The sequence below is a fragment of the Stegostoma tigrinum genome, chromosome 23 (genome assembly GCF_030684315.1).
Source record: "Stegostoma tigrinum isolate sSteTig4 chromosome 23, sSteTig4.hap1, whole genome shotgun sequence".
Taxonomy (NCBI): domain Eukaryota; kingdom Metazoa; phylum Chordata; class Chondrichthyes; order Orectolobiformes; family Stegostomatidae; genus Stegostoma; species Stegostoma tigrinum.
In genome coordinates this window covers 30476428-30494383 of record NC_081376.1, presented here as the reverse complement: position 1 = coordinate 30494383, position 17956 = coordinate 30476428, and the positions used below count along the sequence as shown (strand labels likewise).

Here is a 17956-nt window from a genome sequence, read left to right as displayed (position 1 = left end):
TAATAAAAATCCATTGATCCCAGCCTTGAAAGATCCTCATGCCCCAGCATCTAATCCCCTGGCATAAATATTTTTTAAAAATCATTCTTGGGACATGGTATAGCTAGCTGGCCAGCATTTATTGCCCTATCCTAGCTGCCCTTGAACGGAGTAGCTTGCTAGGCCATTTCAGTGGGCCCTTGAGATAGTCACAAGTAAGGTAGACCAAGTGAGGATGGCAAATTTCCTTCCCTGAAGGATATTAGTGAGCCAGATGTGTTTTTCCAACAATCATCAATGGCTCATGATCATTAGTAGATTCTAAATTCCAGAGATATTAAAAAAATGAATCCAAATTCCACCATCTGCTGTGGTGGAACCCTGGTCCCTGGAACCTTAGCTGAGTTTCTGGATTAATAAGCTAGCGATAATACCACTAGGCCATCACCTCCCCAAAGTGTTCAGATTTCTGCTACCCTTAATATGAAGAAATGCTTCTTTATCTACTCTCTTGATTCATGTTGAAAGCCTTGATTAAATCACCCCCATCTCACTTTTAAGGGATAATAAGCAACTAATTTTATCAAATGTCACAATTAATTTTGTGTTTAGTCTCACCTTAATATTATTCCGTCTTTGATGATGCTGGAAGCGTTATATCATGAATCTGTAACACCTATTGAGCCGTCTTCTCACCACAACAAACAATAGTTTCTTCAGACGCTTGAAATCCTCAGTTGGTGACCTTGGCGTCCTTGGTCAAAAAGGATAGCATTCCAACTTTACATCTTCTTTCACAAGTGAAATTCAGTATTTATATGCCATCTCATACCTGGTTCTAAACTCCCGTCTCTCTGTCTGGCAACTTTCTGTCTTCCTTCTCTTTGACTACCACCCTTTGTTTTACCAACCTCTGCTATGACATACTCTGACTAATGTTCTTTGCTCTGCTACTCTCTGCTCTCCCTTGCTCTGACTGCCCTTTGCTCTGTTTCCTTCACTTCTTCCAGCCCGTGCACCGATTCTCTTTTGTGCTCCCTCCCTCTGCATTGCCACCACATTTTTCCACTCATTGCGCGACTTCTCTCTTCCTTCTCCATTTCCTTCTGAGCCCTGGTCTCTTTGCCTTCTTGATCTTTCATCATGCTCTATCCTGTCTTCTTCTGTGCAGTCTTCCTTCACCCTGCCTCTCTCAATAGTGTCTCCTTCTGTGCTGCCTTCCGTTAAACCCTACCCTCTACCCTGCTCACCCCTACTGACTTTTGGGGATATATGGTGCATGACATGGGAATAAAAGTTGGAGGAAAAAGAAAATTGAGTAATTTCTAGAGACCTATGTGACAGATTGTACATTTAAGAGGACAAAGTGTGAAGCTGGATGAACACAGCAGGCCAAGCAGCATCTCAGGAGCACAAAAGCTTTTGTGCTCCTGAGATGTTGCTTGGCCTGCTGTGTTCATCCAGTTTCACACTTTGTTATCTTGGATTCTCCAGCATCTGCAGTTCCCATTATCAATGTACATTTAAGAGATGAAGGTTTGAACCTTACCATATTTTGTGAGGTGTAATTTTCAATAAATGTCGTGGAAGTTTTCTTGGTGTGAAACCCAGCCAGTTTTCTCACACTATCACACCAAATACGTCTCATTAACCAGCTACCATACCCTCACAGCACCCCTCTCATCCAGTGCTTGCCTGATCCTTCCACTCACGATAGCCAGAAGTACATGTCACTGCAGGTATACCCAGGATCACTGATACCAACATCCACTGGGCACAGGCAGTATGCAGCCACTGCCTGTGCAGTGGGCCCTAAGATCTTAGTGCAGGGTATCCAAGATAGAAGCCTGGAGGAACTAGCACAAGTTTGAGTCACGAAGTTCCTGTTCAGAGATTAATTTCACAAATTGTTAGCATCGAGTTTTCATTTGGCAGATGGTAGGATGGGAGCCTGATTTGGAAAATTCTACCTTAAATTTTGTAATTTGGGTTTTTCTTTCTGGGAACATGTTTAGGCAACCGAACCTGTAGCCAATTTATAGCAGCACAAACAATTTTATTTTCAAATGTATTATATTATTAGTTATCTATTTACATTTTCAGATTCTGCTATTTTCAGTGCATTGTTGTGAAGCAATATTTTCTAAGTAACAGGATCTATTAAAATAAACGTTCTAGGTTTAAATTATAGAGGCATTACTATGTCATTTGAAAGCTAAGATCAAGTGAACTATTTTGTGGTAAATTAAAGAAAGGTAAACTCTGGTCTCTAATTCATACTCTGAAATGAAAAGGAATTCCAGTGTCAGAGATAATGGGAACTGCAGATGCTGGAGAATCCAAGATAACAAAATGTGGAGCTGGATGAACATAGCAGGCCAAGCAGCATCTCAGGGGCACAAAAGCTGACGTTTCGGGCCTAGACCCTTCATCAGAGAGGCCCTCTGTCATCAGAGGCCCTCTCTGAAGAAGGGTCTAGGCCCGAAACATCAGCTTTTGTGCTCCCAAGATGCTGCTTGGCCTGCTGTGTTCATCCAGCTCCACACTTTGTTATCAGGAATTCCAGTGTCAACTGTCCCTAGGATTCTGTCAGTATGCAGAGCAACAGCAAAACCTGCAGATTCATTGGTCTTTCCCAATACAACCTGTGAAGTTCTGTCAGGAACTTATGTTTCGTTGAATCATAGAAGCCATACAGTAAGGAAAGATGCCATTTGGCCCATCTCATCCACACCGCCCCTCTGATGAGCATCCCAACCAGAGCCAGACCTCGAACCATTCCCCGTAACCCCACATTTCCCATGGCTATACATCCCTGGACTCTATAGACAATTTACTATGGCCAATCCACGTAAACCTCCACATTTTTGGACTGTGGGAGGAAACCAGAACACCTGGAGGACACCCAGGTAGACACACGGGGAATGTGCAAAGTCCATACAGACAGTTGACCGAGGTTGAAATCAAACCTGGCACTATGAGGCAGCAATGCTAACCACTGAGCTAATGTGCTGCCTGGAGTGAAACCTGTCCAAAAGCTGAATATTTGGAATGTCAGGTTACACATTCAAATTCTCTTTGTGCACCTCAGTTACTGTCAAAGACAATATTAGTCCAAGCCGTATTAACTATAAGACCCATTAGTCTTCCACTTCAATACCACTGAGATGGCTTGTCATAGAATTAATTTATTATTGTTCTTAACCATTATATATTGTTTGCTGTCCTTTGTTACACTGAGTATTTATTGTGCAATCAAATCATAAACCTTTTTTAAAGAATATGGCTTTGGTTTTTGTACACAGTATAATTACAAAGTTTGCATTAAGTAACTGAGGACACCAACAGTACTTTTCAATGTTAATACTTGATCAATCACGAATCGTTGTCCAGAAATTGCAATATCTCTGTTAACTGGCAGCATGATTGTATGATCAGTGCTGCAGACCTTGACATTGAAGGAATATTCTTCCTCAATATCACCCTCAGAGCAGCATTTCTCACTGTACCAGTGTGATATTTTTACACTTCTCCCATTCCTGTTGGCATGGTGCATCTGACTGAATTTGACATGTAGTTGTTGATCACGGATGGCTCTGTGCTGAGAGTCTGGGTAGTGGCTTAGATTGTCAAAATTTATTCTCGTCTCAAACCTTTACAATCTGCAGCCAGAAAATACTTTGGTTTGGGTGTATGCAAATACCAGAGATAAGAACTTACATTTACACCACTGCAATGCGTAGTTTGTTGGAGTGAATATCATTTTTAATTTTGTGCCTTTTTTGAGGATGGTTAAACCATTGTGCTGAGCTGATGGAAGCTCCATTATACCAGACAGTTTAACTTTTATTTTCCTGCACAAGTTCTTAATGTTTGTTAGTCACACACTTAAGTAAATTACATGCAGATGGCGACACAGCTAATTGTCTGGTGCTTTCAAGACTGGTGCTGGATTTTCTGGAATGTTCAGGAATTTGTTTAATTCCTTATGAACTAAGGGCGGAGAATTCTGTGGCATGAACGGGAGCTGCTTGTGGTGGGTTGCTTTGCACGAAGGTGGTGAGATTGAGGGAGAGAAATCATACTTTGTCTTCCTCACCAGATCCTTTGTGATGATGTTGGGTGCTTTGCTCAAACCTCTCAAAGCTATTGAGCTGCCAAAGCTGAATTTCTTAAAGGATCTCAATCTCATAAATAAAATCATTGCATCTTCTGTCTTTTGCTGTCTACATCTTCCCTGAATAACCTATGTTTAAAGAAAACATATTCATTAAATTGCAACTGTGCTAAAGGCATAGTAAAGAACTATTTTTCCGACTACGTTACAGGCACAGGCACAAATAGCAGTGATAAAATTCATGATCAAACATACAATGTATTTATTCCCAGATGACATTTGATAGAAATGATGCTCAGCTCTTTGCTACTTGTCATTTGAGTTTAAAAAAAATCTGAAAAGAGTGCCCCTTTGAAGTATGCGCTTTTGTTATTGAACTGAGGTGTATGTTATCAAGAGATATTATTAGTAACCAAGATCTTAAAAGGATTAGATCTTTCAATACATGTTTGTTAAAAGATGGTGAAGATGTTGATTTTAGTTGGGGTTAGTTATTTCTGCGTTAATACTATTGCTGACATCCTAATATCTTTATTTCTGTAATGTTAGTTATTGTTTTACTGCTGTATTTTGTGAACTGGAAACAAACACAATTACCCAAGCAGGAGGAACAGGCAGCTTTCCAGGATCTGCTGGCACTCTTGGAGATAAAAATCTGACATGTAAGTTAAAGAAAGGTATTTGCTGGTAAACAATAAAGAAGAGATTTGCAGCCATCTGTTTTACTGTAATGTGTTTACCAACGTGCACTTAGGCCATGCAACAGCAGTGAGATATTCAGCCCAACTAACAATCACCTGGCTATCATATGACACAAGATTTTTAGTTTACTTTTATTTTAACCAATTTTCACAACTTTTTCTATCTCGTTTTTACTGAATATGGTTGGACAAGAAGTGCATCTTTTCAGCATCACGGTGAATTTGGATTGTCATTGTAGCAGTGCTACATCAGAGGTTGAAAATACACTCATGTGATGTCATCCCCTTCATACCTACATTAGGCAATGCCATCTCACTCTCTATCATCATGATCTAAGAGTAATTCCAACTCCACTAGTTGCAAAAAAAAAACAAGAATCAGTTGTCACGAAAATCTCAAGAGCATGTTTACTTTCTACCTTGACTTTCTTGCGATATCTACTATGTTCCAGTCTTAAAGAAAGGGATCAACTTATGGATCAGCTTACAGGTGGAGCATGTAAGTCACTCACAAGAACACAAAGTTGAAAACTTGCCATCTTTGATCCAAAATCAATGCAATATGGTACAAAATAGCTGCCACTGCTGCATGCAGAGTGGGTGGAACAAATTACCTTTTTTTTACTTTGGGAATAGAGTAAAATTGTTTGAATTTGGACATTTACATCAATAATGTGTCCAACGATTCAATCATACCATTTGTATACCATCAAATTGCACTTCCTTGGCAGCTCATTCATGGCCCTAGGATGCACATTATTAGTTATCATCAAACAACTATGACTTAAATTGTTTGCACCAATGCTTATTTCAGTTATTGCTGGAGGATAACACTTCACAGCTGCCATGAGTGCACACTAAACTGTAAGCATCCAAGAACATAGCTGTGATTACAAAGGTGCCTTTTTTTGATGGAGGTGCTGTCATGGTGGCATGTTGGCAGATTTCTACCCCTTCAGTGTAGGATGAATACTGTGGTTGTGAAACATTCTTTGGAGTAAGATTACACACTCCAGAGCTACTCAGTGAGACATGACAGTGATCTCCTTGGGGAGCTTCCATGTTCCACTGTGTCAGAGCATATCGTAATTGATGTGAGGGCTCAGGAGCACCATCAATGAGATGTTGCTCTCTTTCTGACATTCCCCACAAAATATCTGCTCACTCATCTGACATGGCTGGAGTTCTTGTAGCCTTATTTCAAATGTGAAAGCAACGTAGAAAGAGAGAGCCATTACAATGTTATCAGCAAGCCCAACAAGAACAGCAATTCTGCACAACCTGTTCATAGCTTGCTCTGTGACAAAGAGAGTCAAGCAGCACAGGAAGAGGAATTCTTCATCATCACTGATTTTCCCCAGGTACAAAGTACTGTAGACTGCATCCACATTGCTTTGTGAGTACCCTATCACCAACCTGTAGGATTTATTAGCAAATAAGTCTTCACTCTGGCAGTGTTCAAACATGAGTAACCTTTGGGGTCAGCTTTTGGGGGTCTGTTCTACATATACTGGGAGTTATGATGACATTGAGACCTATTAGTTCCGGCCTCTTCAAAGGCTCTCAGATCATGTGGGGATACTGCTGGAAGACAAGAACTACCCCATTCAAACATGGCTGATGTCACCCTTATGAAATCATGTGATTGATGGAGGACAATGAATTATAGCTGCTCATCTCTCTGCCAGGACCATGATGGAACAAATCAAAGGCCTCCTTAAAATGAGACTGTGATACTTGGACTGTTTCACTTGGCCTTGCAGTATTGCTGAAAAAGGGTGTGCCACATCATTGATAACACAGTGTGGGGCTGGAGGAACACAGCAGACCATGCAGCATCAGAGGAGCAGGAAAGCTGATGTTTTGGGTCGGGACCCTTCTTCAGAAAATGAAGAAGGATCCCATACTGAAATGTCAGCTTTCCTGCTCCTCTAATGCTGCCTGGTCTGCTGTGTTCGTCAAGCTCCACACTGTGTTATCCCTGACTCCAGCATCGACAGTTCTTACTATCTCTGACACATCATTGAGGCATGTTGTACTTTACACAAGAAGAATAACAAAAGGTGGATGTCCTGAATCTGGAGAAAATGGCAAATTGGCAGCAATCTTCTTGAGGATGAAGATGAGATTGGAGTTCAAGCATTGGTCCAAGCATGATAGAATAATGTGTTGTCAAGTCTGAGAGGTCAGAACCGAATAGAAACCTGCTTCCAGGCTAAATGAACTGAATTTGGATTCTCTTTAATTGTTTAACATTCTATTGGTTCTATGGAATTAGCCCTGCTTGGTGCAGAGGGTGTGTGGACCTTCTTATTGTTGTAGCCCTTCACCTTTTCTTTCATTGAATAAATGTTTTGTTAATCATCTGGTTACATGCTTCATTTCTTCTGGTGAACCCATTTTCAAGTACCTGCACATTACATATCTACACATTCCGCACTGCTTATTAGGGAAAAAAAACACAGCTGTCAGTGACACAATGCACTATCATTGCATGGCACTAAGGTTAGGTAGCTCTTAAGTCTTCAGTTAGCAGATGATATCTGACTGTGTATTCATGTCTGACATGATAGGCAGCTTGTTGAGAGGAATTTTAAATATCTCCTTTTGACCCATCTTAGGTTTGCCTTCAATGTTTCAGAGTGCATGTGGACTGCTAAGTTGGCCTCAAACATTCTGTGGATATGTTGGTGTACCCATACAACACATGAACTACAGCTGTTAGAAAGTAGTTTTTCCGTTGCCTTCTTAGAGGCTTTTTGGGTGGGAAATACATAATAGCCTTGCCTAAAATAGGCAAAATAAAATAAAATAAGCAAAGTGTTCAGGAGACAGCTGTCAGTTGCCTTCCAGGCTGATTCAAAGTTTTGACTCAGCTTGAAGAAGCATTGGGATAGCATATTATTTGCCACTACCCCATTCTGTACCATTCTGAGAGTATTTGACGCAACCTTGTTGAGGTAGTTTTATTCTGTATCTCACCTGTGTTGCAGATGGGAGTGATTGATGGGATAATGAAGCAGGGACTTAGCTTTGTTTGAAACTAATGCATACTATGACCTGTAACTGTTGACAAACTCATGGAAAGATCGAACAAAACTTTATATTCAGGAAGTGGGCAGATGTTGTTCCAATTTAATGTAATTCAGACTTTGTGACCTTTGGTCAAATCCAATTGTGCTTGATTCCAATATGTTGGAAGGCGAGTCCGTTTGGAGGCAGACGTTTGTCTGCAAATCACTTATTATGCCGTTGAGGCAATTACATTGACAATTACCTGGTATGTTATGAGACTTATGAATTACTCTTGGTTACATGGACTATGTGGGCAGATGGCATTTGTAGCAAGGTGCTACGCAAGACTCTATTTTGGGTTAAAAGCCTGTATTAGAGGAATACATTGAGGAGTAAAAGATTAAAAGGAGTAAAAGACTGAAGTTCAGTCTGTAGGAGAGGCCAGTGAGGTTAGAGTCATCAACTAATACAGCACGGAATCAGGCTGTTTGGTTCAAATTGTCCATGCCAACAAAGTTTTCCAAACTGAATTACTCCTATTTACCTGCATTTGATCCAAATCCCTCGAAATTTTTCCTATTCATGTACCTGTCAAAATGTCTTTTAAATGTTGCTTTGTGATTACTTTGTAGACAAGAGTGTAATTGAGCTGCGAATGGGGTTATTTGTAAACAACTCAATGGGAAGAGGGACTTGAGCCAGGGAGAGCTAATTACAGAGTTAACAAGGTGTAGAGTTGGATGAACACAGCAGAACAAGCAGCATCAGAGAAGCAGAAAGCTGACGTTTTGGGCCTAAACCCTTCTTCAGAAAAGAGTCTAGGCCCGAAACGTCCGCTTTCCTGCTCTTCTGATGCTGCTTGGCCAGCTGTGTTCATCCAGCTCCATACCTTGTTATCTCAGATTCTCCAGCATCTGCAGTTCCTACTATCTCTGAGGTAATTACAGAGCAGGCTGCAGTAAAAAAAACCCGAAGGGACCTTGAGGAGGCAATGGCCTATTTGTGTTATTGCTAGACTATAATCCGGGCTCTCAGCTAGCATTCAGGGGACCTTGGTTCAAATTTCAAGTAGCAGATTGTGAAATTCAAATTCAGTAGATTTGTGGAATTAAGAAACCACTGCTGATTGTTGGGCAAAACCCACCTGGTTCATTAATGCTCTTCAGGGAAGAAAATTTACCATCCTCACCTGGTGTGGCTTACATGTGACTCCAGACCCACAGCAATGTGGTTAACTCCAAGAACGATCTTATCTCTGGTGCATGGCGCAGAACAAATATGGAGCAATGCACACTTCTTCCTTAGAGGTGAATGCCAATCTCTCAGGGTCAGTGTTGTTTGGACCAAGGAGTGAACTGCTAACAGAAAAATATGGATGAATCAATCTCAACGAAGAGGAACACCTTGTAAAGGTAGCGTTTAACAGTCATGCAATCATATGACATAATACAGATGCGGTGATCTTCACCCACTGCACTGCAAACACAAACACACTTTTCATCTCCTGTCTGTCCCAGTGACAATCACCACAGGACTAACACTGGCCTCTCCATTGCCAACTGATCTGGTCCTGTGCTGACTGATGGAATCCAAAAAGGCCTCTTCGATCCAGCACTGTCAGGTTTCAAACTCCTGTCATCAATCTGATGTGGGCATTGTGCACTCTCTTCTATTGAAGAAATATTGGGAGACTGGTGAATTCCATATCTGGATGGAGCTAACTATCATGATCCAGCTCAAGTTCATTTGGCAATGTGGGAAACATGCATCCACAGCCTAGCAGATACTTCCCATGTGTGTAGCGTGTCTCCTCTCTTTACGTTGTGTGATTATAATGACGGTTAGACTCCTCACTTATCTTTGAAAAACATACAAGAACACCCTGTTTCTGCAACCCAGTCATGCTTTCATTGTCAAGTTGGGATTTATCCTCTTGCTATACCATGAGAGAATTACCTCCTGTTGTTCCTTAACAGCCTAGGGGAGGATACGTCGGGAATCACTATTATACTATGGGGCCATCTGTGTGTGTTCCTCTGATGGATGAATGCATGGTTGTCTCTCTGCAAGCTCTTGAGATGCACGGATTTGTGCCTTCCGCCTCCAAATGGTTCATGGTTAATCTGGCATAATGAGGCTGAATGGATTGTGCCATCTACCTACAGTCTACCTTGAAACTGCAATCTGAACTTCTCTTCCTGTCCTCCTCTTCAGCAGGATCCAGCTTCTGGCATTCCTTTAAACTTCCTGCCAGCAGCAGCTGCTGTCAGTGAGCCCACCCCTTTCCTAACATTCAAGTCAGTTCTGGCCTCTCTGTCACCATGCTTCCTACTGTTAATTGGCTGCCAAACACATGGTTGATGTGGGTAGATGGGACAGGGTAGGAGCAAATGATGTGCTTACTTCTACTTCCAACCAAATCACCAACTTGCTCCCCATAAAATTGTGCCCATAGTTTTATTCTCTATTCAACTTCTTTTACTTATGACTTGCAGAAAGCTAAAATTACCCCTGGATGTTAAGGTTATGAGGAGCCAGATCTCTTGCACTGTTATTTCTGCCTTCATGTGAACATTGATCAAAAAGTAATCTTTTCCTTTTCTTGTTGGAAATTTTACTGTGCTTTCAAATGAATGCGAATCAGTGAGTTCTTCAAAGGACTAGTTGTTAAAAGATTTCCCAAGTGAATTTAATTGACAGTTTCCACTGTGAGATAAAGCAAGTGCCCTGCAGGAGCTGTTATCTGCACACAACATCTTTAAGCCTTCTTAATAACAAAAGCAATTTTAGAAATAATAAAACCTGGGATCCACACAGTCCTAGTGAATGTTAAGAGACAAGCCAGTGAAGTGTGATGTATCCCTGGAGGACTAGTTGACAATTTTGCTACGCAGTATGATCAGCTGCAACTATACGAGTTAACAAATGCCCTGAAAATGTACAGGCTATATCTTCCCACAGAACATACTCAGAATTCTTAATGAATTGTGTTAGACATTCACTTCCTATAATTGTCACAATTACTTCCTGTAACACTTTCCCTTTTATCCCGACAAAGCAAGTGAAAGGTGTGTATATGTGGACTATGGAAGATCTGCCTCTGCAGCAGTGATAGGGAATAACCAACAAATTATTCAAAGGCTGCTTTCATTAGATATTTGGTAAACTGTCTCAAGTAATTTTAATTCATTTAGACTGTCATTTGCAAATCCTACAGTTCACAATAATTCTCATTAACTAATAGCAATTCTTGGAGAAACTCTTACAGCCAAGATCATTGGTTTATAGGTGCCTGTGTAACTACAATGGAAAAATAAACAAAAAATCACACCAATTTTTAAAGCACCTCAGAACGTACTGATGTTTCATATTAAACAGTTATAATCCTGTTCTTACTGCAATCCAGATTCTAATATTTTACTCTGGTGTAATGTCCCTTAGAATCAGGAGGCTGTGGGATATGTTGAAGTGACATTTCTACTGGAGCTTCAAAGAACTGTCGTACCAATCCATTCAATAATGCTGATATTTCTGAGGAACCTGCTTCTGGCCGTCACCATTTTACACTTGTAAAGTTGATCCAGGATTCATTTGTGGTAGCAATTAAAACTAGGCTGTCTAGAATCAAAATCAGGGGGAACTTCTTTCATAGAAAGAGTACAGGAAATCAGGAGTAGTCTCCCCAGAAAAGCTACAAATGTTCAGCAATTAAAATGTTCAAGATTGAGATCGGCAGCATTTTTTTTTGCGTAAGGGCTTCAGGGAATATGAATCAAAGGTTGGTAAATGGATTCGAGCCGTAGTCTAATTGAATGTTGGAACAACCCTGAAAGGCCAAGTGGCCTTCTCTTATTCTTAAAGCTCCTCTACTCCCAGCTTGAAGATTCCAAGTTTGTGCTCCTTTCACCAGGGACCTGGAACTAGCTGCTTTAACTCAGAAAAAGAAATCAATCAAGCTTCTTTCTTTTGAATGCAATTTGGTTACCCCTGCAGGCTGATGCTTTTGTGGGTTGTGAAGCGAACAGGGTGCAGTTCAGTTGTGATATTACTCATCATTAAACAGTCTAATAATAGCCGCTGTTGTATATGAAGCATAACAATTTGTGTACAGCACTGAAGGCTACTGATTTCCTTCAAACTCCCAAGTGATCATCAGGACTTTCAGAAGGGCTGGAGAAGAGAATTGAACTGAAGTAGGTGTATTCTTTCAATAATTAAGTTCCTGAATGTTCTGGAGTGAACGGACTTTCAGTTAAAGAAAGGTAAATGGATCTGATTGTTCTCCAACTCCAAAATCAAACAGCACTGATTATATCTCTTAGCTGACACTTGTTAATTATTCTATGTTTCTGTTTGTGCACTTGAGCCTTTCAGAACCAAATACTTAGACACTGTTCAGTGATTGCTTTTATTCAATTAGATGTTCTTCCACTGTGCATGTGAGAGTGAGGGTGTGGGGAGAGGTGGGTGCTCCCATGTACTTGATGAGATGCTGTTGTGTACTGTGTGAGAGAGAGAGAGAGAGAGAGAGAGAGAACAATAGTGAATCACTATGTAAAAGGGCTGAAAATCTTCCAGTGGAGGAATTTAAGCCACGTGACAAGTTTTTTTAACTAATCCCATCACCATGGGAGCAAGCTTTGAAAATAAAAGATACACCACATGCTTGAGGTAAAATGGAAGTGTGGCTTTCAGTATTGGGCAAAAAAACAGGCAGAATTGGCCAGTAACTGCTTCTTCCTCCTTGATTGTTTTAGTTATTGCTGTGAAGATGATTAGGACTTGGTCGAAGAGAGCGACCTGCATGTCAAAGACAACATTTTAAAAAATCTAGGAATGCTAGAACACAGGGGCTTCCCAGAAACAAAGAGAGGTCCGTATTTGATTTGTGTACTCAATAGAAGGCTACAGGTGAGTGGTATAATACCCATCTCGGGTTTTGCAATACTGCTGGAGTATTATGTGTTGTCTGTTGTCTGTGATTGTCAAATAATACTTGCTCAGAATGATAGCTTTGCATATCAGTTCAAGAGTTGGAGACTTGGAAAGATTTTAATATAGTGAACATCTGATTTTACCTTAGTGCAGAATGTGTCATCCTTCCCAAAAAAGGGTGTTGTTAAGTGTAAAAATGCCGCAATTAAGGGAAGCTGGACAAGTATATGAGGAGCGAGGAATAGGTTAATAAACTGATAGAGCAAAATGAAGAAGGCTGCGAGGCAATGGCTGTGGAACACAAACATCAGCACAGACGTATTGAACCAATGGCTTGTTTCTGAGCAAAAAATTCCATGTAATGGCAATATAATTTTGAACTTGTTATTTTTAAAGAGTTAGATGCATGTTGAAGATATTTTTCCTGACTATGGACTCTAGGCAATCTGCACCTGTTTCAGCTTCTTGCAGTTAGTTTTCACTCATGTTGACAAATACAAGGGCAGCAGGCTGATGCAGCATAGAGTGAATATGATCACATAAGTGTGATTCTCTGAGAGCAGGATAGCTCAGAGTGTACTGTGTGCTTCCCAAAATGGGGGTCAGGAGACCAAGTGCGATCTCAAGCTGAGATCTTGGAATTGTGAGCTCCAAAGCATCAATGCTGCAACAGAGCTCTGCACCCCATCCCCACCACTACCTTCTGTCTCTCTCTATCTCATAGCTCTTTCTGTCATCACTCCCTGCTCTCAGTTATGCTCCCTTAAACCCCAACTCTCAATTTTCAATGACTGGTCATGAGAATTTCTATGCCTTGAAATGGGGTTCCAGTGTAAAAGTATTTGGGTAGTGCTGCTAAGGTATATTGTGAGAATTACGGTGTTTTTGCTGCCCATTCATTCTGAATTGTATTGATTGTTGATTAGAAATTAAATTGAAGCATTGTAAATTCATTTCAGATCTTAAACTGCTTATTTATTTAATGTAGTTCCTGATATGGTACCATCATTGCAAAACAAAGGAACAAGACTGTGGTCGGAAATTAAATGCATAATTAAGAATATCTCTTCCTGCTTATGTGCCTTCTCAGCACGAAAAAATGGAAATTGTTTTAATAGGAAAGCTCCCTTCAGCCCCACTATCCCTTTAGCTGTCTCTTTATTATTGATTAATCCTATTTACCCATGTTTTCAAAGCAGTCTTCAATTTATTCTGCAAAATTACCACTAAACCATATGTAATTGTTTCAATCTACCTAATAATTTCCACATGAATGTCGTTCCCCGGTCATTTATTCCACAAGTTAAATACTCTTTGAGCGAAACTGTACCTTTTAACTTTGCTTCTGAATCTTATGAGATAAATAATTTTTTCAGAAGTGAAATGAGGATACCAAATTTCTGCAGTGCAAGATGCTCTTGTGAGATTTAAATTAAGAGTCATTGTAGAGGCAAAAAAGGAAAAGCTTTAATATGTACCTAATCAATCTAGGCTAGATTTCAATACAATCCCAAGATGAATGGACAATTTTAACTACAGTTAACTGTGACTGTCTTCGGGTAAGGAGAAGACTTTCCCAATTATCTCGTATAAAGCCAGCAGTTTATGTACTTACAAAGTTTTGCTGTGTATACCTGATTCCTAAACACAATTTGCAAATGTTTTTTGCTGTGGAATTTGAAGTGGAGCTCATACTTGAGCCATATCAAAAATGTAAAGGCTGTGATCTTTTATTTTACTTTTTTTTGATTGTGAACTAAATTGGGCAAAGTTCTGTTTTACAACAAAGGACTGAAGAAGGAATTCCTATGTAGTTAAAACAAAAAAAAACTGAAACTCACTGTAATTCATATTTACAGTGTTGCTTTGCAAGAAGTAGGAGAAGGTGTAAAGAAGCAACATGGCACCAGGACATGTGTACAAAGTAGGATTCGGCTGGCAACACATAGCTGATTAATAAGGGCAGTTGTGGATGCCAAAGGTCATTAGCCTGACAACTCTTTGATTCCTGGGTAGAGAGAAGAGGTAAAGGAACACAAAGGAAAAACAATCAAAATTAAAGAACTTGAGAAACAAAAGGAACCTCTCCAATGAATCCTGGAGACTGATGTCATTAAACTGTTTCTCTAATATTTTTCCTCTCCATTCATAACACCATTTTAAAAAATCTGACTGTGTCTTTTTTTATGGAGAGTTAAGTTAGAATTTTAACTAATAGAATTACATGTCAACAGTTCATAAACGTTTTCTTTGGTTAGAATCTATTTGTTCTTGTAATGTACAGAAATATTGTCCTTGTTTTCTATTAACTTCAGTTGATCAGAAAGGTAAATTGGGGACTTTGTGTAGCTTGACAACATTTTTCAATTTTTTGTGATGACTTTAAGAATGGCTGAACTTCATTTTAGGTGTGTTCCCATATCCAGGCATAACAAAAGCTACAAATCTTTCAATGAACTATTGTTCAATTGCTGAAATAAATTTTTTTTTCCTGTTATCCTTTCTGGATACACCCACAGCAAGTTACATATTTCCATTAGGAAGCTACGAACAGGAGGCAGCCATTCAGCCCCTCAAACCCTTTACACTATTCAATGTGTTCATCAGTTGTCTGTGACCTAACTTCATTTATCCACCTTTGCACCATTATTTCTTAATGCCTTTATTAGCAAAAATATATCACAATAAAGTTTAAAATTAATTATTACTCTAGTAGTCCTATTAGCAGAAAAGAGATCTCAACCTTAACAAGCCTTTGTAGAGGGAAATTTAAAAACAAGTATCTAGAATAAGACCATAAGGTCTAGAAGGAAGAGTAGACCATTTAGCCCATAAAGTCTGTTCTGCCATTCAATTAAATCATGGTTTATCTGATAATTCTCAACTACACTTTCTTGCATTACCCTATAACTCTTGCAGGCCTCTCTGCCTGTCTCATCTTTGAATATTCTTAATGACCCTGTCTTACCAGCTCTCAATGGCAAACAGTTCCACAAATTGGCTACTCCCTGGGAGAAATAAGTCCTTCTCATCTCCATTTTAAATGGGTGACTCTCTTAATCTGAGAATATACCATCTGATCTTAGACTGTCTCAAGGGAGAAGCGAGCTCTCTGCATCTACCCAGTTAAGCAATCCTAAATGTTTCAATAAGGTCGCCTCTAGTTCTTCTAAGCTCTCATAAGCATAGGCCCAACCAAGTCAACCTTATAAGAAAATCCCTTTGTACACATAATCAATCTAGAGAACATTCTGTGGACTGCTCCAGTGACTGTATATTTTTACTTAGACAGAAGCATAGCTCCTTTGGGTCTTCACATTAGTCCTGCCATTCAATAAGATCACAAATGTTCCTGTAGCTCAACTCTGCTTTCTTGTGTTACCCCCATATCTCTTAATTACCCCAAAGTCCATTGATCAAAATCTTGATGATATTCAATGACTGAACATCACCAGTTATTTGCAAATTCCCAAGATTCATAACTCATGAGCTGCATAGTAGCTCAGTGATTAGTACTATTGCCTCACAGTGACCCCAGTTCAATTCCATGGGTCGGCTTCCATGCTATATGATGGAATGACCCTTGGCAACTATCTATGTAGAGTTTGGACATTCTCCTTGTGTCTGTGTGGGTTTCTTCCAGGTGCTTCGGTTTCCACCCACAGCCCAAAGGTGTGCAGGCAGGTGGATTGGCCATGTTAAAATGCTCATAGTGTCTGGGAATATGCAGGCTGGGCAGATGGGCCATGAGGAATGTAGGGTTGCAGGGCAAGTGGTGCTTCTGGATGGAATGCTCTAGAGAGCGTCAGTGTGGACTCGAATGGTCTGCTTTCACAATGTAGGGATGATCCTTTGAAAGAAGAAATTTATCTTCATCTCTGCCATAAACTGTCAACTTATTCTGACGCTGTGTCCCTGTATTCTAAATTTTTCAGTCAGGGAGATTGTTTTCTCAGTATCTACCCTGTAGCTCTTCTCAAGAATCTTATATGTGACCTAGCTCTAATCTCAGGCATTGCCTCTCAATCCTGAGGCCCCCAGTCAGTGGAAATTCTTTCTATCTTCTCATTTGTTCCCTCTGATAACTTAAAAACTTTGATCAAATCATCATAACCTTCTCCTCCAGGGAATACAAATCTAATTAATATAATAAACCCTTGCACTTTAACTCACGGAGTCCAGGTGCAATTGTGGTATATGTATGCTGCATTGCCTCTGAGGCTAATATACGCTCCATGAAGGAGGTCCATCAAACTGCTTATAGTACTCCAGGTATGGTTTAGTCAGGATCGTATAAAGCAGAAGGATTATTTTTGTTCCCTTATATTCTAGTGCTTGAGATTTAAAGACAAATATTCCTTTTTGAAAAATTATTTTTGGTAACTGTTCATGAATATTACTTATCTATGTTCCTGGACCCTCAAGTCATTATTTCCAGCTATGCCTAATTTGGCAAATATTCTATTCTATCCTTTTTAGGTTCAAAGCTCATTCTTCCCTGAATTGAAGTCTACGTGAAACAGTTCCATCTACATGGCTACTAATAATACCCATCTTTTTGCATTAACAGATTAAAAATGTAGTTTGAAATTCCATCATCAAAGTTGTTAAGAAAAACAGGGAATGATGAAGTTCCAACATAAATCTCTGTGGGACACCATCAGTCATGTCCTGTCAATTAATGTATTCACTCTCTGTCTCCTGTTGCTCAGCCAAAGACAGTCCTTTGACCCTTACTTTAGTCACATCTATAAAACAATCAGTCAGGTTACCTACCCTATAAAAATCCATGCTGGCTTGTCTTTGAAAATCTGAATATTTTCAATAACTCTATTCTTAATTATGCACTCTAGTAATTTCTCAGCAACAGATATTAGGCTAATTGAAATTTAGTTCCTTGGTTTCCTTCTTTCTGAAATAATGGAGCAACATGTGCAACATTCCAATTAAAGGAATTGTTCCTAAATCAAGGTGACTTTGTCTGATTGTAGTGAAGTATTTTCATTATTCTCACTGATGTTCTTTACAATCCTGAGATAGAAACTACGTGGTCCTCATGATTTGTCACTCTTTATTTTATTCATTAGCATTGTTTTGTTTTTATTAATTTTTGATTAATTGGTTTTAGCTTCCTTGAGATATGCTGATTCTTTCCCTACTCTAAATACTGAAATACGTAATTATTCAGTATTTTATTTTATTCACTGGA

At 39.6% G+C, this 17956-nt stretch overlaps 1 protein-coding gene across 9 annotated transcripts in view; it reads left to right on the top strand.

The window, feature by feature from the left end:
* LOC125462329 (ankyrin repeat and fibronectin type-III domain-containing protein 1-like) overlaps positions 1–17956 on the top strand; it is a 753498-nt gene that overhangs the window by 510788 nt on the left and 224754 nt on the right. For 2 of the 9 annotated variants that reach the window (XM_048552259.2, XM_048552255.2), the window contains exon 1: positions 12466–12723. The exons of 6 other annotated variants lie outside the window; for them this stretch is intronic. The gene's annotated coding sequence lies outside the window, so the exon portion shown is untranslated. Of the gene's footprint in view, positions 1–12441; positions 12724–17956 lie in introns of those variants that run through there. One more of the 9 variants, XM_048552257.2, reaches the window with a different exon arrangement.